We start from the raw sequence: 24,090 nt of genomic DNA, 5'->3' as shown, positions 1-24,090 counted from the left end.
AAACATGCTCAAAACATCCATGTAGATAATTCCCAGCATTACAGATAATAAATAAAAAAGAGACAAAATAATAACCTCATTGTGTTTCTTCAAAAGAGGTTGTCATATGTAAATCATCACATCAGAATGTCAACTGACATCATCTGCTATGCTCTACTAGCCCCTTCCTGTTTAGGAGTCCTTGTCAGTCATAACAAAAGACAGCTATGAGGTCTCTAAGGTGCAGTCAGAGCCCAGTTTCTCCCTCCTTAGACTTACATTAGCATTGTGTGTTTTTGTAAATTGACAGAGTGACATGCAATGCTGCAAACAGATGCTGACTGCAAGATGCTTATTTTGGCACACTCATGCACCACAAACACTGAGACTAAGGTTACAATAGGAATTATGCGCTTTTTGGCTAGATTACCAATGGCAATAGAAGGCAAACATGGAAAAAAGGTGTTAGGCCCCGGACCAGAATGGTGGCTGGTTGTGCCTTCCACCCAGGCCCGAATGACTCAAGCGCTTAGGGGTGTGATTCATCAGCCAGTGAGGAGTATTTAAAGGGAGCAAGAACATGATCACACTGTTTAATCAGTTTACTGTTAAGTATGTTCTTGCACTATCTCTTTGCTGGCCTCTATGGTTCTCCGACCTCTTGATTTGTTCCCAGAATCCTGACCACTTTCAGCCCCGCATTCGAGGACCATGATCATAACAAAAGCTTATTTTGACCTTTACGTTTAACTATTGCTGAACTCTGCTTAGTATTTCAAAATTTGGAACCATACTACAAAAGCAAAAACTCTTCCAAATCAGCAATGTGACCTTTGACAACTTCAGGAATGTAGCTCCAGATTATACTTTTAAACACTTAAGTTACCACATTTTATTGCAATTTTTTTTTAGTACTCTATGGTTTAAAATTAAATTTTTTACATTATTTTAAGTTGAATTAGTGTATTTGTTTAGATTTTGATATATTTCTCACTGTTACAAAAGGAAAACAATCCATACAATTTATATAACCAGCAGATGCCACTGTTGTCCATGAATCCACCTACAGCCATGCAACCATGCTGTGAAAATAACTGTCTATATGTCATGCTTGATGTTTTTATTTGACTTAATATCTATTCCCACTCAACTCATTGGACGCTGAATTGAACAGATATATACATATTTGAATATTACAGTATTAATACTCTGTTCACAAAGGTTGTTTAATCACACAAGATTTGAATTGAACTAAAACATACTTTTTAAAATATGAATTTATATATCCAATTTCTCCTACAGGCTGCATTCATTTTTCACACTTGTATTCTCTGCATGTGTTAAGAGATGCTGGCATTGTTTATAATAGTGTATCTGGGCTAATTTCACTAATGTGATCCAACCCCCACTAGCTGACAGCTTAACAGCTATTATTTGTGTCACCCTTTCTCATAACACTTAGCAGTAAATTACTGCATGCACGAAACACAACTATGAGTGACATTTTACCTTGCAGTATGATATCTATTGTCTTAATTAAGGTAAAGCGATTGTGGCATTTATTGTTTTCTAAGGCACTTGCTAATGGCAGTAAAGGGGAGTAAAGTGCTAAATATATCATCACAGTTTACAATACATAAATATTTTCCAAAGCATTTGCTAATGATTACACATTAGCCTGCGTTGTGGCTGTCAATCTAGAAGAATACATGGGAAATAAATCCCCGTCATCATGACGGCAACTGTTTATTTTTATTTATCACTTTGGTTGGAAGTTAAAATGAAGGTGGAAATATACAGTAATATAACAGCTTCAGTTATGGATGTGTTTAAGCTTTCAGTGAGCTCCCGCCAACATGATCGATGGCCTCACTCAGTTGACTTAAGTGGGGCCTAATCATGCTTTTCTATGATGTCATCACTTGTTCTCGTCATTAACTTGCCACCAGCTTGCCACTTTGAGAAACATATTCCATGGAAGGGCACTGCATGTGTTGCATACTCTGCATCCAGACACTAAAGCTGGATCTCTACCCTAGCACACCAGTTTGTTCTGACAGGCCCGCCAAGGCAATGACGGCCGTCACCCTGATGTGGCCGAGCGGCGTGCGACCCGACCCTGACACGCTGTCAAAAAGAGCAGTCGGATGTCAGCATGAACCTTTTTATGCCTAGTTGAAACCTTAGGAAAGCCAGTTCCAATGTTCTGATGTGTAAAGGCATGTTGATTTGCGACAAATAATCAACAATTAAGGGACTAAAGTCTAATTGAAATAAATTATGTGAGCTTCATTGCATGCCCTTCTTGAATTCTTGAATAATGAGGTTTTATCACACATTTTAGTAGCACTGAAACCTTGTCAAGATTGTGGATTACTTTGATTACTTTAGTTATGCTGTTATTTTATGTGACAGAATTAAGTAAAATATATTATACAGACCTTGCATCATGATGTTTCAACTGAGTCCAGATAGAGATGTTGGCGTGTTTGGCAGAAGTTCAGGAAGGAGCTTGAGGCCACACTGAAAGAAAAAAGATGCAGGAATACTTATTAGTCACAAGGGATGCTGGGGGTGCTGGAGCCTATCCCAATGGCAGCAGGCAGGGGACACCCTGAATTGATTGCCAACCAATCGCGCACAGATGGTCTATATATATATATTTCATGTATCACTAATTTATTGTTTCACTTTGGCCTTCATTGTCAATCTTTAACTCTACTGCTGGTGACACTAAAATATACCCAATAAGGTAGTGTATCACAAGCATTTGGGAATATAAAACATCATCTCTCATCTCAAACAGTCCAAATGGTTGTTCCAGCTGCCAAAACTATCAGAAAAGTGCTGAAATACAAAACAGTTTGGATGTCAAATGAAAGGAAGCTATTTGGTTTCCTGGGGGGCATCATCACCGGTGATCAAGAGTGACATGCATCACCAGAGGCTTTCATGTCCAATGAGAGCACCTGTCCTGCTGTCTGAAAGTGGACAAAGGCATGCCATTGCAGATAACATTTCACATGCACCACAAATCCTTAGTAGACACAGCGGAGATGCAGATTATAGTTGAAAAAAAAATACAGAATATATCAAGGGAATGGGTTTGAAACAGAAATGAATAAAGCATATACTAATGTGTTTTCTACGTAAATGAATGTAAGAAATGACACTGGCTTCAGTGTAATCAATCTTTTCTCCACCTGCAGATAAAACAATTATACATTTACACAATTAAATCTTTTGAAGAATATTGAAAGACTTACGAAAAAACACATGGTATATATTTGAAAAGAAAGACTTAGGAAATGAAACACAGAAAAGGTGTATACAACACTAGAACGCATTTTTAGCAGCTTTATCGTCACTAGGGGAGAGGGGGGTGCTGGATTCTATCCCAGATGACACCAGGCCAGAGGCGGGGGACACCCTGAATTGGTGGCTAGCCAATCGCATGGCCATGGAGACAAACAACTATTCACACTCACACTCATACCTGGGGCAATTTAGAGTGTCCAATCAGCATACCATGCAGTTCTTTGGAATGTGGGAGGAAACGTAGTACCCGTAAAAAAACCCACGCATGGCCAGTTCTTCATTGTATCATCAACTATAGTTTGTTAGCACATCATGTACAATAGCAGTGCGATAGTATGCATTTAACGCTTGATAATCAAACTTAGTATGCATATATTTGTGTGCACCTCAAAAACATCCAGCAACGGCACTGTTTGGTGATATGTGCGCACCTTATCTGGCAAACATTGCATAAAGAAATATGCAGGAAGACAAACCCCAACAGCGATGCTTGATGAAATTAACAGACAAAAAAGGTCTCTAATGAATAGGCACTTAATTACTACTTGATTAGCATAATTATGCATGTTAATAGCTTCTCAAATGAATTGCACTTGTCAGGAGGGAGGAAGCATCTGTAGCGGCGGCAGTCTTGATACATATTTTCTCCTCTCCAACAGCGTTGTCTAACTCTTCCCCTTAAGTGTTCACCATTAATCACCGCACACTCTTTTTTTCCTTTGGAGTAAAATTTGGCATTTTGGGATAATTGGGCTATTATCATGTGCCTGTCACCTTTACACCGTTGAGCTGCCATCCTGCTTACGTGCTGGCATTCTGGGAAGATGGAAGAGCAGAGATCTGGGTAGTAAGGCAGGCAACGGTAAGGCAAAGTAATAGAAATCATTTTTAACCTTGATTTACAGTGCACAAAAACCACTCAAACCCATATAACATTTTGTACAATAGCTTGCTCTAAAGAGAACTATTACAACAAGACTCCCACCCAATATTACGAGAAAACCAACTTGCTCCGCACAGCCTGACTTCCGTAGAGAAAATAACCTTCGAATAGTCAATTTCTATCCTCTATCCCAAAGCAATCGAAACACGGATAAACCAATGCTCAACATAAAACCAAGATGAGACAACCATGTTGAACATTTTCTCTTTCTGGCTGCCACTTAATCGGACTTCTTGCTATTGGCAGTCTCGAGAAGACCCGGGTGAGACAGATCTCAAGGTTGAAGGTGTTAGCCAGAAGCACTTATGGATTGAAGCAAAGGGTATGGGTTTGAGATGAGATCCAACCACATCATTGAGAATTCACCTCAGGAATATACAGCATTTAAAAACATTTCCAATCAGTTTTACTTGGAATAATGTCTCGGAAATCAGAACAATGAATGGAAGATGCTGAAATTGTAAAAAGAAAATGGTGGAAAATTCCCTATTCTGAATTAAAAGGAAAAGAGTGGACTTAAAATCTATAATTGGGTAATTTAATATTACAGTAATGTTTCTGCCAGTAGCCATTGGGGGTGTGGTGTTGATGGCTGTACTGGATATTAACTCACTGACACTGGGTGGTCTGTCATTCTCACAGACAGCCTCTTAAAGGCCTTAATGGCTCATTTACATTATTGATGAGCCAACCCCGTGTCACCTCAAACGAAGACCATTTAAAGGATATAATTTTATGCAAACTACTTATTGATGCACTAATGATCCATTGGCCCTGGCTTTGTGCGTTAATATAACACAACTGTTGCAGTGAGATGAGCACCGTCAATGACTGTTACCCTTAGTGCAGTTGCAATCTAACACAATCAAATACAATTGCAACTGGATTGACTTCCATGATTTATACTAAATTGATTCCATTCAATGGCAGCCTAAAGAAGAAATGTTTCAGCTGATTGTGGAAGCTGTGGACATCATTTTTTTTTTACTGAATTAAACTTTTGTTATACTCCATGTGCAGTATGCCATCATTATAGTCTTTAATAATGTTACATAATGCAAAGGTTTCCTTGTTTGTTTACTGCTTGCATGATAAGATAGAAGGTACAACTATTCATTACTGTTATGAGAACATCTCTATTTTATATTTAATGTTACGGGAAATGCTTTAACAAAAGCTAATGACTGAGTTTACTCCATTTTTTATAAGCTCATAGTGACTGACCCAAGTACAGAAACATTTAAATTGATGAGCTAGCAAGACATTGAAATTGGCAAAAATAAATCTACTTGTAAATTTACAAACATAACAGCTATTCTTTTTCAAACAAAGCATCAAAACTTTCGAGTTCCTTATCCAATCAAATCTATATATTTGTAGTCAAGACCATCCAATAATGACAACACAAAGTGTGGCCATTTTGTGGTGTAGAGGTTTGTTCACCTTACTACCATGTGAGAGGCTGTGGTTCAAGTCCCAGTTGGGATACATTTTCCCTTAGTTGTTTCTATAGATTTTTAGTCAACACATTCCAATAATGACAAATGAAAGTGTAGCCAATTCGTGGCGTAGAGGTTTGTTCACTGGACTACCATGTGAGAGACTGGTTTGAATCCCGGTTGGGAAACATTTTCCCTTAGTTGTTTCTATGTATTTGTAGTCAAGACCTTCCAATGATGACAAAGGAAACTCTAGCCAATTTGTGGCATAGAGGTTTGTTCCCCTGACCCCCATGTGGGAGACTGGGGTTCAATTCCCTGTCTATAAACATTTTCCCTTAGTTGTTTCTATGTATTTGTAGTCAAGACCTTCCAATGATGACAAAGAAAGTTTGAGCCAATTTGTGGTGTAGAAGTTTGTTCACCTGTCTTCCATGTGGGAGACTAGTGTTCGAATCCCATTGTTGTTTGACTGATCACTACACTATGTAGTTCAGTAAATCGAATAACTTTTTTACATTAAAATAAAGACTGAGTCATTTTTTTTCAGCAAAACTGTTATTCCGGTCCCCAGAACATGTAAGTAGGCAGGGTGAACACTTTAAATTGCCCATACAAATGGGAGTGAGCAAAAATGGTTGTCCGTCTACTTGGGTCCTGCAATTGGCTGGACAACAATTTAAGATGTCACCTGCCTGGTGCCCCTAGTTGGCAGCGATAGGCTCCAGCAACCCCCCACCCCTGCAATTCTTGTGAGGATAATAAGTTTGGAAAATTAATGAATGGGGGGGGGGATGTCCCAGTACTTAATCAATGATTGTGTGTACTTAGAAAAATGTATTTCTTTAGTATGACCCCTGTGTTTCTTTTACTTTAAGTATCATTATATAATTATACTTCCTTCCACCTTTATGCCGATGTTTAGAAAAGGTCAGAGAAGATAAATGTATAATCTGATTGTTCTGATGCTCTCCTGAGACACTCCTCTTCCTTCAACAAACAATAATCAATAATTTGATCAATTGCATTTGTTGTTCACACAGTAATGCAAATGGGGCGCTATTGTGAGCCTGACAAATTGGGAAGCTTGTTGGCGTATAGGGAGAATGGCTGTCCCGTACAGAATAGCACAAGAGCTTAAAGCGACACGGAGGATTTGTCTTCCTGATTGACTGGCCTCAGCCTTAAACGCTTATCAATCTTTTGATTTCAGAGGCATTGGCATAAAAATAAAAAATAATAAAAAATAAACACTTTGGGCACACTGAAGAAGCATTGTAGAACCGTAGAATTCCTGTCTTGTCGATCAACTTATTTTCCCCCCAATTTGGTCTAATGAGTAATTTTCATTTGGAGAAATTTTACTGACATTTACTTTTTCTGAGCTACAAGATGCTAAAACATTCCCATCCGTGTCACAACTATGTCACCACAATGAACAAACCAAACCCACAAAAAAAAATATATGGCTCTCTGTCTCAAACAATACTACCGTCAACGGTCCTGAATAGTCTCACGCAAATGTTTTAGCCATTAATTCTCATGTCCATGCACACAAGGGTTGACATTGTTCAACCTGTGGTCAATCATTGTCACCCTTGGAGGTCAGCCCCCTGACATGTCTTCTGTGGCAGACACTGCCTCTCTAAATTAAGAGGCCCATCAAACAGTTTCACATTTAGGATCTCAATCACAGGGTGAAGACCCATCACCACCCCTTAGGGCTCCTGTAGCCCAGCAAGCCCATTTAAAAATGAATTATTACACCCTTCCTGCATGTCTACAGATTCCACACAGATTGATGGCCAGAAATAAAATGTCCCATTTTACTTTTTCTCCTTTCACGTATATTAATCACCAGCTAAGCCACTGTGTAACAGGCCCAAAATGTACTATTAAGTATGTTGAAAGATAACATACTGAATAATATTGTGAAACATTTTGACTCAATAGTTTTATAACAGAAAAATATATAGTCCTCAGGTTACATACATCTCGCCAAACGTACTTTTGTCATTACGAACAGATATGATATTTTACTTTTATGTTTCAACACTGTATCTAGGGAACAGAGTGACGTCGTTACCCGAGGACTTCAAACCCATTTGAGAGTTTTATTATTAATTCCTCATTTCATGTATAACGTCAATGGGTTAGACTTAAATTTGATATTGTTTATTGTAGGGAGATGTTAAATTCCGCGTATACGGGCTGTGCATTGCTGTTTCATGTTCAACGTTTGGATACATTGATCATACAATTTCAAACCCTTACTTGAAGAATCTGCGCACTGTCGGGAAGAGTACAATTTGAAACCATCAATTAGTATCTAAACACACACTTTCTTGGTTTAGACTTGAACAAATAATGGCTTAATATGTACTTAGGAGAAGGGGGAATTATTGTGGTTGCATAGTGGTTGAATAATCACAGAAGCCCTGTATGGCATTCAGACATTAGTCGAAAGCTTGTAATGGAGCTCATTGGAGTTAAAGAAATCGTTTTCAAGGCCAAAAGTGCATGAGGCTATGAACAAACCACAAAACATACCCTTTGAATTTCCTAATATATTCAAACAATTATCACAACTCAGTTTTGGTCACAAGCAAGGATACCTTATGGAGTAATGGATTCAGAAATGTTACCATCCAGAAAATCTATGGCAAAACAAAACTAATGTACTGTATTTTTCAGCCTATTAGCCACACCTTTTTTTATAGTTTGGCAGAGCATACGAAAAATTCATGCTATGTCTAGATGGTTTTTTTTTGTGTATTCTTTGGCCAGGGCGACTTATACCCAGGTGCGACTCACAGTCCAAAAAATACGGTATGTCAAATAAGTTCCCTGAGCATCTGAAAAATACTTGTCCTAAATAGTGTAATGCTATGTACCAAGACAGCATTGAAAAGTATACTTGGCAGATGTCAGAGTAGAAAAGGAACCCCATATAAATAGAAAATTAATGGGGAATGTGGTCAAAAGCAATTAACTCCCTTCTCTTCACTGTCCATTAGCCCTGACACAATGACACTTGAGGAAAGTAACATCCATGTCAGCTATGGCAGCCGCCTGTTCTGATCAGATAAACATTATTTGTTTTGTTTTGACGCCTGATTACAAAATGATTAGCCAGCGTGCCTGTCTCCTCCTTACCCTTCAACTACCCTGTTGTTTGATTGGCAGATGTGGTGATATGCAGTGGGATCTAGCACCCTTTCAGACAGCCACTTATACATGCACAAACTGTACTGACTATTTATTGGTCTGAAAATACATAAAGGTCATACTGTTTTTGTTAAGTTAATATTGAATGGTCTTTTGAATGTTATTTTTCCCTCAGTACAGTAATAATCCATTTTATATAAATACTTTACTATATATTATATGTACTAGTTTTGATTGAAAACTCCACAGCTCAACTGATTTATTTGTAGCTGTAACATATAAATTATAAAATGATGATGTTCAATATATTGTCTAACATTTGAATATATCACTTTATTTTATTTATGCTTTTTTTTTGCTTCAGAGAGATTCTTTCACACTGCTTCTGCATTTTTTCCTTATTTTTTGGTTGCTGCTGTGCAGTGAAGTCCTCTATAACTCATTCAGATGAGAAAATATACGTGATATTTTTACCCTGTGGTGTGATGTAACTTGGCAAAACAATATAATGCTAAGTACTCTGACAATAATGTCCTTGTGGAAACAGGCTGTTTTGACAAGCATTTTAAGCAGGTGTCTCAAACCAATTCCGTAATAACTTGAATATACTTGCAAAAGGTGTTCACTTAGGGTTCACTGTTTTTACGTGGTTGTTCACATAAGTCTAAAGTAGTACATATTATAACATTTACCATCAAAATAATTGTATCATTGTGCAATAAACACAGATATAAGTGTGCTAATTCTATCCACTGTAATGTAATTTAATAAACTGGGAAGGTCAGAATGCATTTGCGATTATCGCCAACAGGGTAAATAAATTTCATAGAAAGGTTTTAGATTGACCAAAAGAAAACCTAATTCGAGTTTGATGTGGGATTGGCTGGATGATTATATGTATCTTTTTGTGAAACATTGTATATTTTTGTATAAAAAAATAAATGAATATAATTAGACAGACTTTTGAATGGGTGTTTACAATCATAATCATGCAGTCACATCCCTGCTGTTAATCATTGACTTGGCTCCTGATGCTTGACACCAACTTTACACTGCTTGAGATAAGAAGAAGTGATAAAATGTCATCAAGCTCGGTCATATTTCACACGTCGTGTGACCCTGGCATTTACAAACCTACAATTGACATCTTTCTCTTGAATCTGGCAAGGGTTTACCCCATATAATTAAACCCTTTTAAAAAAAATATGAAGACAGGTTTTGGCCATGTGATCAGTTGTTTCCGCATCGATTGGTTAAACATACGTTGTCCTTGTGCTTCGTTCAGTAGCAGTAGAAATGTCCGTTCAACCATGGGTTTGTAGGAACTTGCGTTTTGATAAGGAAGTAATAAAACATGATAAGGACACTATCTTTAATCTTTGCATGTATTGATTTTGTGCTTTGTGTAAAAAAATGTCTGGCATCATAACGAAAATGCACATCATCTCCACTTTGGGATGCTGCAATCAAGAATTTCCACAGATAAGAGTTTTTTAAATAAATATACGCGGATGCATATTTGGTAGCTGTCAGGTGCTATTTAGTCAATCAGAAGCAACAATAGTTAGAGTATCTGAGAATGTTTTATATATATATATATATATATATATATATATATATATATATATATATATATATATATATATATATATATATATATATATATATATATATATATATATATATATATATATATATATATATATATATATATATATATATATATATATATATATATATATATATATATATATATATATATATATATATATATATATATATATATATATATATATATATATATACACATACATTAGGTTTTGAAAATCAACATGGACACAAAATTGTATTGCATTGATTGCAGCGTACCCCAATGCAGTAGAGGAGCCATTAAAAAAAGAGGCACATTGTCTTTGCCCACCCACGGTTAGGAGAGCACAGAAACTATTCACCTGTATCATAATCAATATTTTAAGTACCACATAATAGATTATGACGTGGTTAACGCCTCCAAAGTGAAACTTCTGCAGGTGTGGTGTCTGCCTTGTTTTCTTCTACCAAAATCACCTCAGAGCATTGCAGTGGCTGTGATAACGAATGTTGTGCAATCAAACAGATGTTCTAGACGCCCTTTACCGACAGAATCATGTGTTTCCACACATGGTGGTGTGCCTTGGCCTTTGATCACCGAGTGACTCAGTAACAGCAGTCACATTTCACAGCAGCATGCCCCTGGACGTATGAAAAACAATTAACCTGAATCACTAAGACTAAAAATACAAAATGAAGTCAATTTTTCCACCTGAAATGTGTTTTATAAAGTAAGCGATACTCATGAAATGCATTTCCTTTTTTAATCAAAGCCAGCGACACGTGTCTTGACATAAAAGCCAATTGGCTAGCTTTTGGCAACATGTCTTACCCAGATCATTTAATTTTTGTATGGTGGCAGTAACCTTGTATTACTTTAAAAGAAGACTCAGTGGAAATAATTCTTCAAAAATAGGTTTCCAATAGTAAAGATTAAAATGTGTTTATTAACAAAGTTTTTTTGCACATTTTCTTCAGTTAAAACGTGTCAGTTTATTGTTAGACACCTGCTTGACCTCAGTGAATCTTCAACCTCCAATGCCCAAAATATGCCAGTAGACATTGACATGTATTGTCTTTTAAATACAAAAATGGCTAATTAGTTGTAACAGCTGAACCAGGTACCCTTGTTTTATTTTCCGGGCCATCTGTTGTGAGAAAGAATGGTGCTGACCTAAGGTGATTGCTGATGGAAATAGGAATGAGCTAACCCCCTTTCACTGAGAAGGCTTCCTGTGGAATCTTCAATATTCATGTTGAAATGTGATGAAGTCATAGCTAAGTTCAGGACGAGCTAAGTTCGGGACCTTCCATTATGCCACAACAGAGACTGGACGCTTGGCTGATTATAAATCACCTTGGAAACACACGCTGATGCAAAATCCATAATACGAACATCATGCTCGGAACCATATTTAAGTATTCAGGAGCATTGCTGCGATTGCCTGTTAGCATGCGTTTTGCATTTATTTACCAATTAAAAATGCATTTGGTATGGATTTGAGAGTACTATGCAAAGCTGCAGTGCTCCTGTAAACAGATTATGGTCCTGGGGGACAGTGTGGTATTGAATGTCTAAATAGGCCTGCTATGATTTATGATAATGCGCAAGAGAACAGGACCTGTAACTCCAACTGGGAATTGAAATATTAACGTATCACTACTATTATATTTTTCTAGTTCTAAGTAAACTTGGCTTAAATGTAATACATATCTAGATAAGTGTATTACCTCCATTAAATGACTTCTAATGACCATTTTACATACAGAATACGATGCTGTTGATGCGACCTGTCTTCCAAGTGGAGTACAAGTTGATGTTAGCCAGCCAGCAGAGTTCAAGTTTCCTTTCTTCCAAAGGAACATAGGAATTAAGGCCAGCCTGCACTTCAGCGGGCTCTGATCTCCCAGCTTTAGCATACAACTATCACGAGGGGGCTGCAGCCCATCTTAAACAGCGACTCCACGAGTGGGAGCGAGGTGTTCATTAAGGTCTCTTTCATTTCATTTGACGGCTTGAATGTTCAGAGCAAAGGGAGATTTGGGGCATCACTATATGTGACAGAAGAGCTTACAGATGTAATCCAGCCTGCTTATCGGGGAATCATCTACTCTTCAAATTGCTCTTATTAAAGGGTTTGCGCTTGCAGTCGGCGTAATTAAGCACTCTCTTAATTTACACCATTGTGACTTAGTTACTCTATTCAGTAGCACAATTGGACTAAATATCTTTTATTCCGTGGCTCAGCTATGTTTCAGGCTAAGGCTGAGCTATTATCCGTTTAGCTGTGGGTTTGCAAAGACTTTAGAACAAAAAGTCTTGTAGTTTTGTATTACAATGGGCCTCGGCTGCACTACACCTCATTACAAGGGTTCCTGGCAAAGTCAAAGGGTATTTCTTCTTGTTATACCACAAGCATACTTAAAGAGACTCACATAAACTAGTTGTATTATAATTTTAATTTGGCAAATCTAAGGTTATGCTTATGATTTATTTTTTTATTACTTTGGGTTGTCAACCCGCAGGCACTGGGTTACAAGCAAATCACAGTCTTTAGAGGAAAGGCACACTGCACCCGGGATTGGCTGTCAATTCCAGGACAAGGAAGGTTGTGGAATTTACTGGGAATCCATCCATTGACAGTTCCATGAAAGTCCGATGGCTGAACACTTAGACTACAACTGAAATGCTTCGCCATTGTATTTGCCAATCAATTTGTATTGAAAATGTATTCTATGCTCGCAGGCTCAGAAGCCGTAATAACTAAAACGAAGAATGCCAAAACATTTATCCATAATACTGTCATGCTGATATATAACATTGATTGGTATGGTTCTAAAACACAAAGCCATAGTTACATGTTACATATATCAGTATATTTGGCCTCATTGTTCCCCAGGAACTATTCTATAACCACATCCCATCAACCTCTAAACTGTAGTACTTTTCTAATCAAAATAATTCAGTATATGAAACAACCACATTCTTTTCATTGTTATCAACTAAACATTAAAACTCTCGGATTCTTTTGCCCCTCAACCAAGATTTGCCAAATGAACTCTCTCTCTCTTATTTCTCTCCTTACCCACCAAGCTAAACGTCTGTATTCTCTACACTCCTGCTACAATTTCCCTCTGTTATAGAAATATATGACCCAATTAGGAGAGTCAAATCTCCCACTTGTCACCTTGACCCTCTGCCAACTAGTCTGGTTGAAGCTTCCATTAACCGCCTAGCCCAGAGCTTATAACTGCAATTGAACATGCCCAAAAATATAATAAATGGTACAGACACAAATAGCTTATCTCCAATCTATTGATCAGCAATCTACCAATTCTGTCCAAATTCCTTAAAAAAAATCACAATGCATTTCTCCGAAACTAACCTCTAAGAACAAATGCAATGACATTTTTATCCACTTGTACCATCAATAGAGGAAGATAGAAACACGTGTTTTACTATCATGTTGGTAACAAGGGTGTATCCCTTTGTTGGTGCTGCTTTAGGGAACTTTGAAATGTAATTAGATTTTATCAGCCAGTAAAAGAAAGAAGCCTTGTGTCGGGGTCAACTGTATATGTCATGAGATTACAGCATTATATTCTGATAAGAGAAGTATTTCAGTATAAATGAAGATATGGCCTTTGGCCTTCTGTGCTCTTCAATCAATTCTCACCCCTAGCTTGTAAAAATAGTGACGATGGGTCCATGGTATTGAATGTCAAACAGTAACGCTGTAGGAGTGCCAGAAGCATCCACCGAGAGCATTTGCTAGAGACATAAAACTCTGTTGATCCCAATTGTACTAGGCAAGTTAATGCTGGGAGATGGACGATGTGAAATATTTCATTTGGCAATGGCTGTTTTGATGATTGAACTCATGCACTTTGTCACATATTTTAAGTAGTGGTGCACAGATACCAATACTAGTGGACGATACCAATCGCCAGCGAAACAAAAACAACTAAAATTAGTAAACTGACGCAATTAAAAAAAAGAAAACAAACTCACAATTCGATAATCAAATAAGCATTCCAAATCAAGAGTAGGGCATCATAGAAAATGACATAATCCCCCCACATGTTAAAGAAAAAAACATTACATGACTGCACACATTCCAATGTTATAGTTGATTAAGAGTTCTCAACTAACCTCATGTGCATCTGACAATGTCAAGGGAAACATGGGGAAATGCAAAATGGAGACCTCTTGACTCGGTGACAAACATGATATAATCTACTCCGCTATGATACCTCTTTGGTAAGATATCTGACAGTAGTTATCTGCCAAGGGAAATCAAATTTTTGACAGTTTACTCAAAGCTCAAAACTACTCGGATGGTTTTAAGACTGCCACATATCTACACGTCTTTCAACAACTTAAAAGGCCGAATATTTCATTGGAGACAACAGATACGTACAGATGTGTTCTATTTAACACAACACTACAGAACCACATTTAATTTTTATAGTACAGTAATATTGAGGGCAGGTACAATTTTTTTTTCTTTTCCCAGCTGTTCAGTGAGCATTTAAGCCACTGACATTATTTAAATATTACTTATTTAAATGTTTTATATTAAGTGATAACTCCGAAAAAAGATTAAAAAAAATATTTGCAACATATTGTGAAGATGACAAACAACTTCAGTATGTTGCCAAGTACTTTTTAGTATGCAATTAATAGTATTAACAGGTTCAATTTGTTTTTAGTTCTAAACCAATTAATCAGTACATTTTCTGGCAAACATAACTTTTTACACAGGTTTCATTCTTCCCCTCGACATTATTACCCCCCTTATCAGAACTTAATTAAAGCACACTACCCAAGCCTAGTTTCCACCCTAGTTGTGGGACCCCTGTGCAGGAGGATTATGGGATTATATCGGTAGGGTCATGCCTGTGAAAGCCCTTGCTATAGCAGCCAGCATACAACTACAGCAGCACTGTGGCACAGCGGAATCCTGCGTGGAATTCTTACACAGGGCTAATATAGCCATGGCCTTTGTAAGCAACACAGCAAGTGAACAGCTAAGGGTATGTTTTCATATTGGCTCACCTGCAAGTATACACAAATGATTACCTATATATTAAATGAATTTACTCCACTCAAATAGAATGTTAGAAATGCCCTGGATAAGAGTGTGTAGTTTGCCTTCTTGAACATCACTAATACAATTAAAGCTCTTTGTAGGAGCCAGAAATCGCTTCTGTTGAAGTTCGATATGTCTAATTAAAACGGCTGCCGTCACTTTAGTCTTAGTATCTCAGAAGATACATTTCCCATGCTTTTAAAAGGACAATTTTATGAGTAAGAAAATCAAGAGTAATTATTCTGTCTAAAATAAAGCGTTTTTTTATCGAGCGGTAGCCAGGGCTGATCTAATATTACTGCTTAAACTTTCAGCAGGAAAATAAAGAGGAGGGCTAAAATGATTGTGCTTCCTCAAAGGGCTGTAAAACAAAGGGGTGTCGACCTCCTACTGTTACTCAATGTGTGGCCAACAGCTATGTGTGCACATGGTGAACACAGCGAGCATTTTCATGGTGTTCAAACACTGAAATAAACACAATTATTAATGCCAAATATACCATGCACAGGGCAGCCCAGTGACTCAGTGATTAGCGTGTTGCCCTCACAGTGGGAGACCTGGGTTCAAATCCAGCATGCATGTACTCCCTGGGTCTGTGGGTTTTCTCCGGGTACTCCGGTTTCCTCCCACATTCCAAAGACATGGTAGGCTGATTGGACACTCTAAATTGCCCCTAGCTATGAGTAGGAGTATGGTTGGTCGTTTGTCGCTTTGTGCCCTGCGATTGGCTGGCCACCAATTCAGGGTGTCCCCTGCCCCTGCCTCTGGCCCGAAGTCACCCTAGCGTTAAGACTATAGTGAACGGAGCAACAAAGTTTAGCTTAACTGATCAATTTTAAGTGAGGTTCCTGAGTAAAATATGTTGGTTGTTCAACAAGCAGCCCTTTGACTTTCCAATCTGCTGAATCTGCCTCTTAACACCAATTGAATTCAAGATGTATTAAAGTAAAAGAGATTTTGAAATGCCATGAATGCACTCGCGCCACGGATAGTAAACTGTGTGCCACAAACTGTTCAAACAGAGCTGATACAAAGTGACCTTTCACACCAAACATGAGTGGCTGTCAGTGCCAATATACAACGAGACTCCTCTACTTTTCCAGTCAACACAGATTCACCAAGTCTCCCACTAAGTCCAGCAGCATGCCTTCACCATCTATTATATTCTGAATTAATGTGTACTTCCCAATTAATCTAATTTTTGCTAGGCCGACATAATATTTACTCCACCGCTGTGATTGCTTTAAATCTTTAAAATCGGATCATTGGTGAGAACAGAAATCATTGTTAATGTCCAAAAATCTACACTGCACGATGTGTGAATTTAAGATTCCCAAAGAGTGTTCTAGGCTTCCAGTTGAGCTAGTAAAAGGAAAATGGCCTTTTTACTTATGATACAATTTATTGGATTTTTTTTACCAGTCTTTGAGATGGTGGCAATATAAAATGCAATAATGGGGAAACATTTTTCCTTAATGGATTTAGAATACCTGAGGCATCTAGTATTTCATTATCAGTTCAAATATCTATTACATTTATTCAAGTTAAATGTACAATCTCTTGATCAACTAGGGTAAAATTGATGATCTGCTTAAATTTGTAAATGTTTCATTTCAATTGGTTGGTTGGGTGGGCTATGATTCACCCACTTACAAATAAAGAACATGGATGAATAGATATTGAATATCTTAAGCTAGTTAAAAAACAACAATACACTTTCCCTACAGCGTAGCCCTGCAAGCCCAGGGAGAACATGCAAATTCCACACAGTGAGGGCCCACCTGGGAATAAACCCTTGACCCCAGTACTGTGAGACCGATGTGCTAACAACTCATCTCCCAGGCCAGCTGAGAAATTTTAATCAGACATGAAATAATCATTATTTCATTCATTCTTAACACTATTCTATATTTAATGTAATGTTATGCATTTTCTTGGCAACATATGCACATTTTCTAAAGACAATAATTTGACAAGAGCAAATTTAGGCAAATAGGTTTCATGTAAAACAAAGTTGACAGAAAAAAGAACATTGTAAGCTGTGTATTTGACTAAGCCCTGAAGTCTCCTGCACATCTGGCTGTTAAATTACAGCTGCTGCAAACAAGGGGAAATTTATAGTGATTCTGACAGGGTCTCAGACTGGGCACAGCGCCCAGTTGCCCTGCCTCACACAGCCTTGGAGCCGAGAACACACATGGGGGCTATTATTTGTAAAGTAGCTGCGGTGGCACCGGGGGAATGATTGGAAAGGGGTGTGGGGTATACTGTAGTATGTGTGTGGAACATGCTGCCTGGGTATATTTACTCACCGTTATCACATCCACATTCCTCCAATAAATGTTGGGGAGCGAAGTGCCCATGTTGGGGAGAAGGTAGGAAGAGTTTATTATGCTGTTCAAACTCTAAACTCTCTGACACCGCACCTCATCTCTGATTGAACAAGGATTATCGTTTCAGGATTAGGAAGGTACTTGAGTATAATGTCTTATGCACATTTATCCCTCGTTGCATTTCCTAGTGGGACCTTGTTTTTATTTTTGTACAATATATCAAGTGTACATTGACTATATTTATTTCTTAAAAAGTGGTAATAGGTATCACATTTTTTTTTAAATCTGACTATACATTGGGAGAAAAACCAACAACAACAACAAAAACGGGAAAATGGGGTCTCTGGCGTGCAGCCCCACACTAAAGCTACTGACTGGTCATGGCTTTGGGCTGTAGACGGGCCGTCTCCTCACTGTACTGGCTCAATTAGGCTGTGGTTCCACTGCAAACCTCAGCCAGCCTCAGCAATGTGCTAAAAACCACACGTGACTTACGGCTACACATAGATCTGGCCTCCAGAACGAATAGTTACGTGTTAAAAGTGAGATGCATCCGCATGAAGACCACAATGAGTAAGTGTGACAACATATGACAGATATGTACTGGCAAGATAAAATCTAAAGATTGTATCTCTTTGATCCGGACTGAACCTTGGCCTTGCCATTGGGGACAACTCTTTCTGGTTGGCACTAGACTGCAAACACTTTGTACTGGGCATTGGGCCATGGGACAGATATGTTAATGACCACCGTTGACAAACACTCCCTAAGGGGACTGAGGATTGTGTAGGGCAAAGATTTGAACTGTTTAGGAACATGATCTTACGGTTATGTAAATGTTGCCATTACAAGTGTCCCCGCCGTAGCAATACAATTCCGCCAAACCCTTGAGAAGGAATTGGAGCTGAAATGTGAAGGGGCAGTATTGACTACATGAGCGGGAAATCACTTGTTTGTTTTGATGAATAAAAAACAAGAATTATCATTAACAATATTAACACATTTTCTTATTTTGTCTGAGAGCCATAGATTTTCCTCATTTCACCTATTTTCAAAGGTTTCTCACTGAAGAAAAAAATAAGATAGAACATTTTTCTCCTTTGCAAAAAGATTGGAATCCAATCTTTCATAGGATATCTTCTACGTTTACATAGACACAAGATCAATATTTAGTCGGGCCTTGAAAGATGTGTCGAAACGCTCAGAATGGGCCGGCACTCTACTATAACGTATGCAACCGAAAGAGTTAATAATATGTGGCGCCGCTAAGCATTGTGCTTCACTATTTTATATAAAAGATCAGCCCAGTTTGTGACCACACATAACAGTTTATGATCAGAAAATTACTACTTCAAGCTGTTCTCAGATTTACTTGTCTCCAATCAGTAGAGGACTTAAATTGCAAGCCCCCCTAAACACACAAACTGGATTTAACACATCAGCCAGAATGAGATGTGTCACATGTAGAGACCTGTCACATATTTCCTTTAAGAAAACACAAGGCCAGCCCAACTGTACATGCAATAGTTATACTGCCACATGTCGAATGTATCTTTCCTTCATATCACAACCCCCAAACGAAGAGAAAATCAAGTCGCGATTGAGGCTGAATCAGCATCCAGAGTTTAATCTGACACAAGTGAATCACTTTAAGCCACTTAAATAATCCTCGCCGGCTCGTTCATTTTTTCCAAACAGTTCTATATCATTTATAGTGTTTGACGTCAACAATTTCATCAGTCGTCATCAGTCTTTGTTAAAGCTACCAAACATTTTAGACGGGTATCGAGTTTCTTAGTTAGATGATTGAGCCTGCGAGGGACACCGTAGGCAGGCTAGTTAGTGCTGAGTTGGCTCGGGGAAAAGACTCGGTAATTAAACCCTGCAGGCGATTCATTCAAATAGAAGGTAGCAGGGAGAATGTGACAACATAGCAGTAAAGATGAAACTTCAAGAATGCTTGTTCAAATAAATCTTACAAGGATGCAATCCTACTGGTTGTCATGAGAATGAGAGATCTTTGAGATTCAAACATTTCGTGCATTTGCTAAAACAAACAACGTAGTTGTACATTAGGATGAATGAAAATTGATTAAACACATCTGGAGTGTATATACTTCTATTTGAGGTAAATGCTGCTTGCTCAACAACTCAACACATACTCACACAAAAATATTATAAACACTGGAAGCAAAATTCTTATTATTTGTTCCATTAAAATTGTACTACTGTTTCTAACTTTCCATTTGTTTCTTTTTATTGTGTTTTTCACTTGATTAAACTGATAGCAATTTGATGCTGTAGTGCTTTTGTCAGTCTAGTATTAATACCGGGGTGATGCGTTATTTAATGACATAATGATAAGGCCTCCTTGGAGAAATGTGAGATTTATTGAACCTTGAGCGTAAATTGTTAACTATCACCTGACTTCATGCTTTGTTTTTAAACTGGTACAGCCTTGTAGTCAGTAGCTGGAAGACATTTGTAAAAAAAAAAAAAAAAAACTGATTGCTGTAGGGGACTATATACCGCCTACTTGCATGTATATGCATGTTATTTTAGGACACTTAGGATTAAATAGGATATACGTTTTAGTACTGCCTTTCATATGTGCTAGAGTGTAAATTACTTCACTCCCAACTAAAACTGTAAAAGCGTGATGGTTTCTAAAGGAGGAAATTAGAAACAGTAAAATGTGATATTAACTCAAACACAGTCCCATATGAGGTAACGAATTTCATTGCTTTAATCCTATGTCAAACAGAGTGTACAATGAGAATTCACGGGACATTTCCTTTGTTTGGTCAAAGAGGAGCCACAGGGGTGACCTGCTCCATCTCTGCTATATAACCTTGAATAGAACAATTCCCTTATTGGACTGTTGCTAATATTAGTGAAATGAAAATTCACTCTGCACTTGTTTCATAATCATGTAGAGAAATCTGTTATATCTGCTATGTTTAATTAGTTAATTCTTTACTCAGAATTTTCTTTAGAAGCTAGCCGAAGGAGATTGGATTTCCAACTTTGACGTCTTGTTAGTTTAGTGGGCTTACTCTGCTGCTTGTAAAGAATGGCAATGAAACAGTCACAGCAAACAACCAAATTAATAATTAAAAGGGATTTAATTCCATACTTTTGCATGTGTAAGTGGTCAAATATATTCTGGACAAAGACATAAGTGTGGTGTGTTCCCGGAAAAAAAAGGGTAGGGTTTGGATGGTTGCGAGGTGTGCCATTTCTTTTTATCTGTGAATAATTAATTCTAGAAGCTAAGAAAATTTAGCTATTCATGACCTTGATAGTGGGCACATTAAAGAGGGGAGCATTTGCTAAACGTGAAATTATATGCGACTAGAAAGGCGTAGCTACATCACCAGAGTCACCCCAGAGTAAACAAATGAGTTCAGCAAGCAGAGGAGGGATTACCATATCTCCACTTAACTTATTTTATCCTGTGAGAATCATCAATATTAAAGGGTAAGGAGAGGGAGAGAAACTGCTGAGGTTGGCTTTTAGCAGCAGGGTGAACCACTGTTTAAGGAGAGAGATAAATGAGAGATCTCCCTGGAATCTACAAAGAACGTAAACATAGTCTTTTTATCTTTTCTCCGTACATGCCCACTTCATTTTCAAATAGTTCAACAAGCAACCCTTTATCCTTTCCCAACATGTTGCTGAAGTCTTCCAGATTGTTAACTTGTCTGTTCCGTCTTTTTTCTTTCATACAGCACAACATGGGATGTGAATATTGACACAACATATTTTACCTCTTGCTGTTCAAAATGATTCAATATTGGTTTTATGATTTTGATTTTAAAGTGAAGTGCCAAGTGACCAGTATTTGTGTGCCGTTGGGCTAACAGTGAACTGCTGTGTGTGCTTGTCATGCCAAAGTAAAACACGGAGATTGAGTCCACCACAGGGTCCGCAACAATCAGCAGAGTTTTTGAATTAAGGTGAGTGGCCTTGCAAGGAGTCAACGGCTGATATGGGCTTTTTACTTTCTCACCTGTCAGATAGGAAATCTAGAGTATTTAAATTTGTAAAAACTCATATGGAGTCTACCAGATCCTTATAGATATTTTATATAAAATGGTTAAATGCGATACACTGCACGTGACTGAAATCTTCTTTCCACCTAAAAACGACTGACCAGTGCTTTTAAAAAATAATTTTAACTACGGAGATTTTTGCTTAAAACAGAAGCACCTGACTGCATAAAACTGGTTATACATGTAAGACACCAGATAGGTGAAATGGTATTGTCTTGATCTGTTGGAATGAATGGAATCAATCACTATTTGAAAAAATGGCAGTTTATGCATTTATATGGTCTTTGATTTTTTTTCACATGCAGTTTCAGCACTGAGCATTGTTCATGTTTCTGTTTTCAAATAACATACTGTCCTTCTCAGGTCTTTACATAACGTATCGGCAATTGATAAAAAAAAATCCTACAAGGCTGAGATTATTTTTTTTTAAAAACAACTATTGACAAAAAATCTAAAGTGGAAATTGAGATTGTGTCCTTATTCTTTTTACCTTCTAAAATGGCAATTTTTGAGATTATATTTGTATTCATTCAATCTTGATTGAAACTAGTTGGACCCTACCAATTAAATAATGTGGGCACACTCTGCTTCAAAAGGGGGTTGCAATTATCTGCTAACAATCCAGCCCAACCTCCAGGTGAGATCAGTTATCGATATTTAACTGTCTCCTATAAAGTCTTTTAAGAGGCTGTTATAGCACACAAACAAAGAAGGTCCTTCATGCGGTGGGGTCACATGGTGTTGTAAAGAATACTTTAAAAGGCTGTAGTTAATGATAGAAAATTTGCCCTCGTGCATGAAGCTGTGGGGTAGGTAGTCTCCTCTGTGTGGTGGTCCACTAGCAGCCCTCAAGTCTTGCTGTGTGTGCATGTATTTGGGATTCAGGAAAAAAAATAAAAAACACTTCTTTACTGAGTATCAACTATTGTTAAATGTTGCACAAGATGAACATGTCAGTTCTCAGAAAACCATTTTCATTGCAAACATCCTTTGCAATGCAATTCAATTTTTGTTAAGTATGATTAAGTCATATTGTATGTGTTATATATATGTACTTTCTCAGTTGATTTTTGTGTCATTTTGTCAGTACCAGAGAGTGGGGCATTATATAGGCTTTATGAGGGGAAAAAAAAACATTTAGTGGCAGGATCCCTTAATTCCGTGTTTGTATGTGTTTTTTTTAAACATCGTTTTATACCCAACTCCTCACATTGCTTTTGTGTAATGTGTTTAAACGTTGACTTTAAAGTTAACATATTCAACTGGGAGAAAAATAATAATAATTGAGGTAAGAAAATGTAGGTGAAACTTCACACAAGACTCTGCTGTCACATTGGAATTAATTCTGAAATAAAATATGCAGAGAACTATATATTTCTTTACTTCTCTTTTTTAAAGCAGGTCAGCTCTCCCTAGATAACTTCACTGTATGCACTGATTCCATCAGACAGAAGCAAAAGTATGTTTAAGTGGGTTATTACAAGTGTTGGGTTTACGTTCCTTTTTTATTCGAATATGTATCTAGGGACCAATGTTGCTGAATTAGCATACATGTACAGGCAAACGGTACATACATCTCCCAAATGTGACAGAGCTATCAATTAATTTTCTGCATCTATGCAGTGCAACATATAATTTGGTTCTTTTCCCCTCACAAGTCGTATCCTCACATTTAAAAATAATAATTTTAAGCTTGCATTTCTCTCCTAACATTTCATGGTAAAAACCTTGCAAAACATGTTGTTTTTTTCCCCTCAAAATATAAGTGTCCACTATTTCAAAACTGCAGAATTTAGTGCCCATCGTTCAGCATCTTTGTTAATCAGACAGGTTCTAGTTCCTTGAATGAAGTTATCTACATGTATGTATTTCCCCATTACACTTCTTTCCCAGTAATCTTGCTTTCACCACCATTGCTGGTCTTCCATTAATTGCATGGTTTTCAATGTACTGTTACCATTCCTAAGAGAGGTTTTACCATGAATAGCCAGCCTCCAAGGTTAGCTCTCTGGGCTGTCACCATGTCCCATTTGGCAAGGCTATGGTGGAAAAGCAGAGTGGCAACCACATAATAACTGGTGTCTGAGGGGCTGGCTAATTTTTCATGTTCAAACATCGACTTACTCTTTGGCCCAGACAGAGCCTAATACACAGTTTGTCGTGCCCTAAAGG

The 24,090-nt window shown here is 37.6% G+C and overlaps 1 long non-coding RNA gene across 1 annotated transcript in view; it reads right to left on the bottom strand.

The window, feature by feature from the left end:
* Window positions 1-2,275: 2,275 nt before the first annotated feature.
* LOC144193915 (uncharacterized) overlaps window positions 2,276-24,090 on the bottom strand; it is a 230,871-nt gene continuing 209,056 nt past the window's right edge. Inside the window, exon 11 of the long non-coding RNA XR_013325789.1 lies at window positions 2,276-2,502. This is a non-coding gene — a long non-coding RNA (uncharacterized LOC144193915). The remainder of the gene's footprint in view (window positions 2,503-24,090) is intronic.

Source organism: Stigmatopora nigra, chromosome 3, assembly GCF_051989575.1.
Source record: "Stigmatopora nigra isolate UIUO_SnigA chromosome 3, RoL_Snig_1.1, whole genome shotgun sequence".
In the NCBI taxonomy this organism is placed as follows: domain Eukaryota; kingdom Metazoa; phylum Chordata; class Actinopteri; order Syngnathiformes; family Syngnathidae; genus Stigmatopora; species Stigmatopora nigra.
The sequence above is the reverse complement of the archived record's forward strand: the minus strand, read 5'-3'. Positions and strand labels throughout refer to the sequence as shown.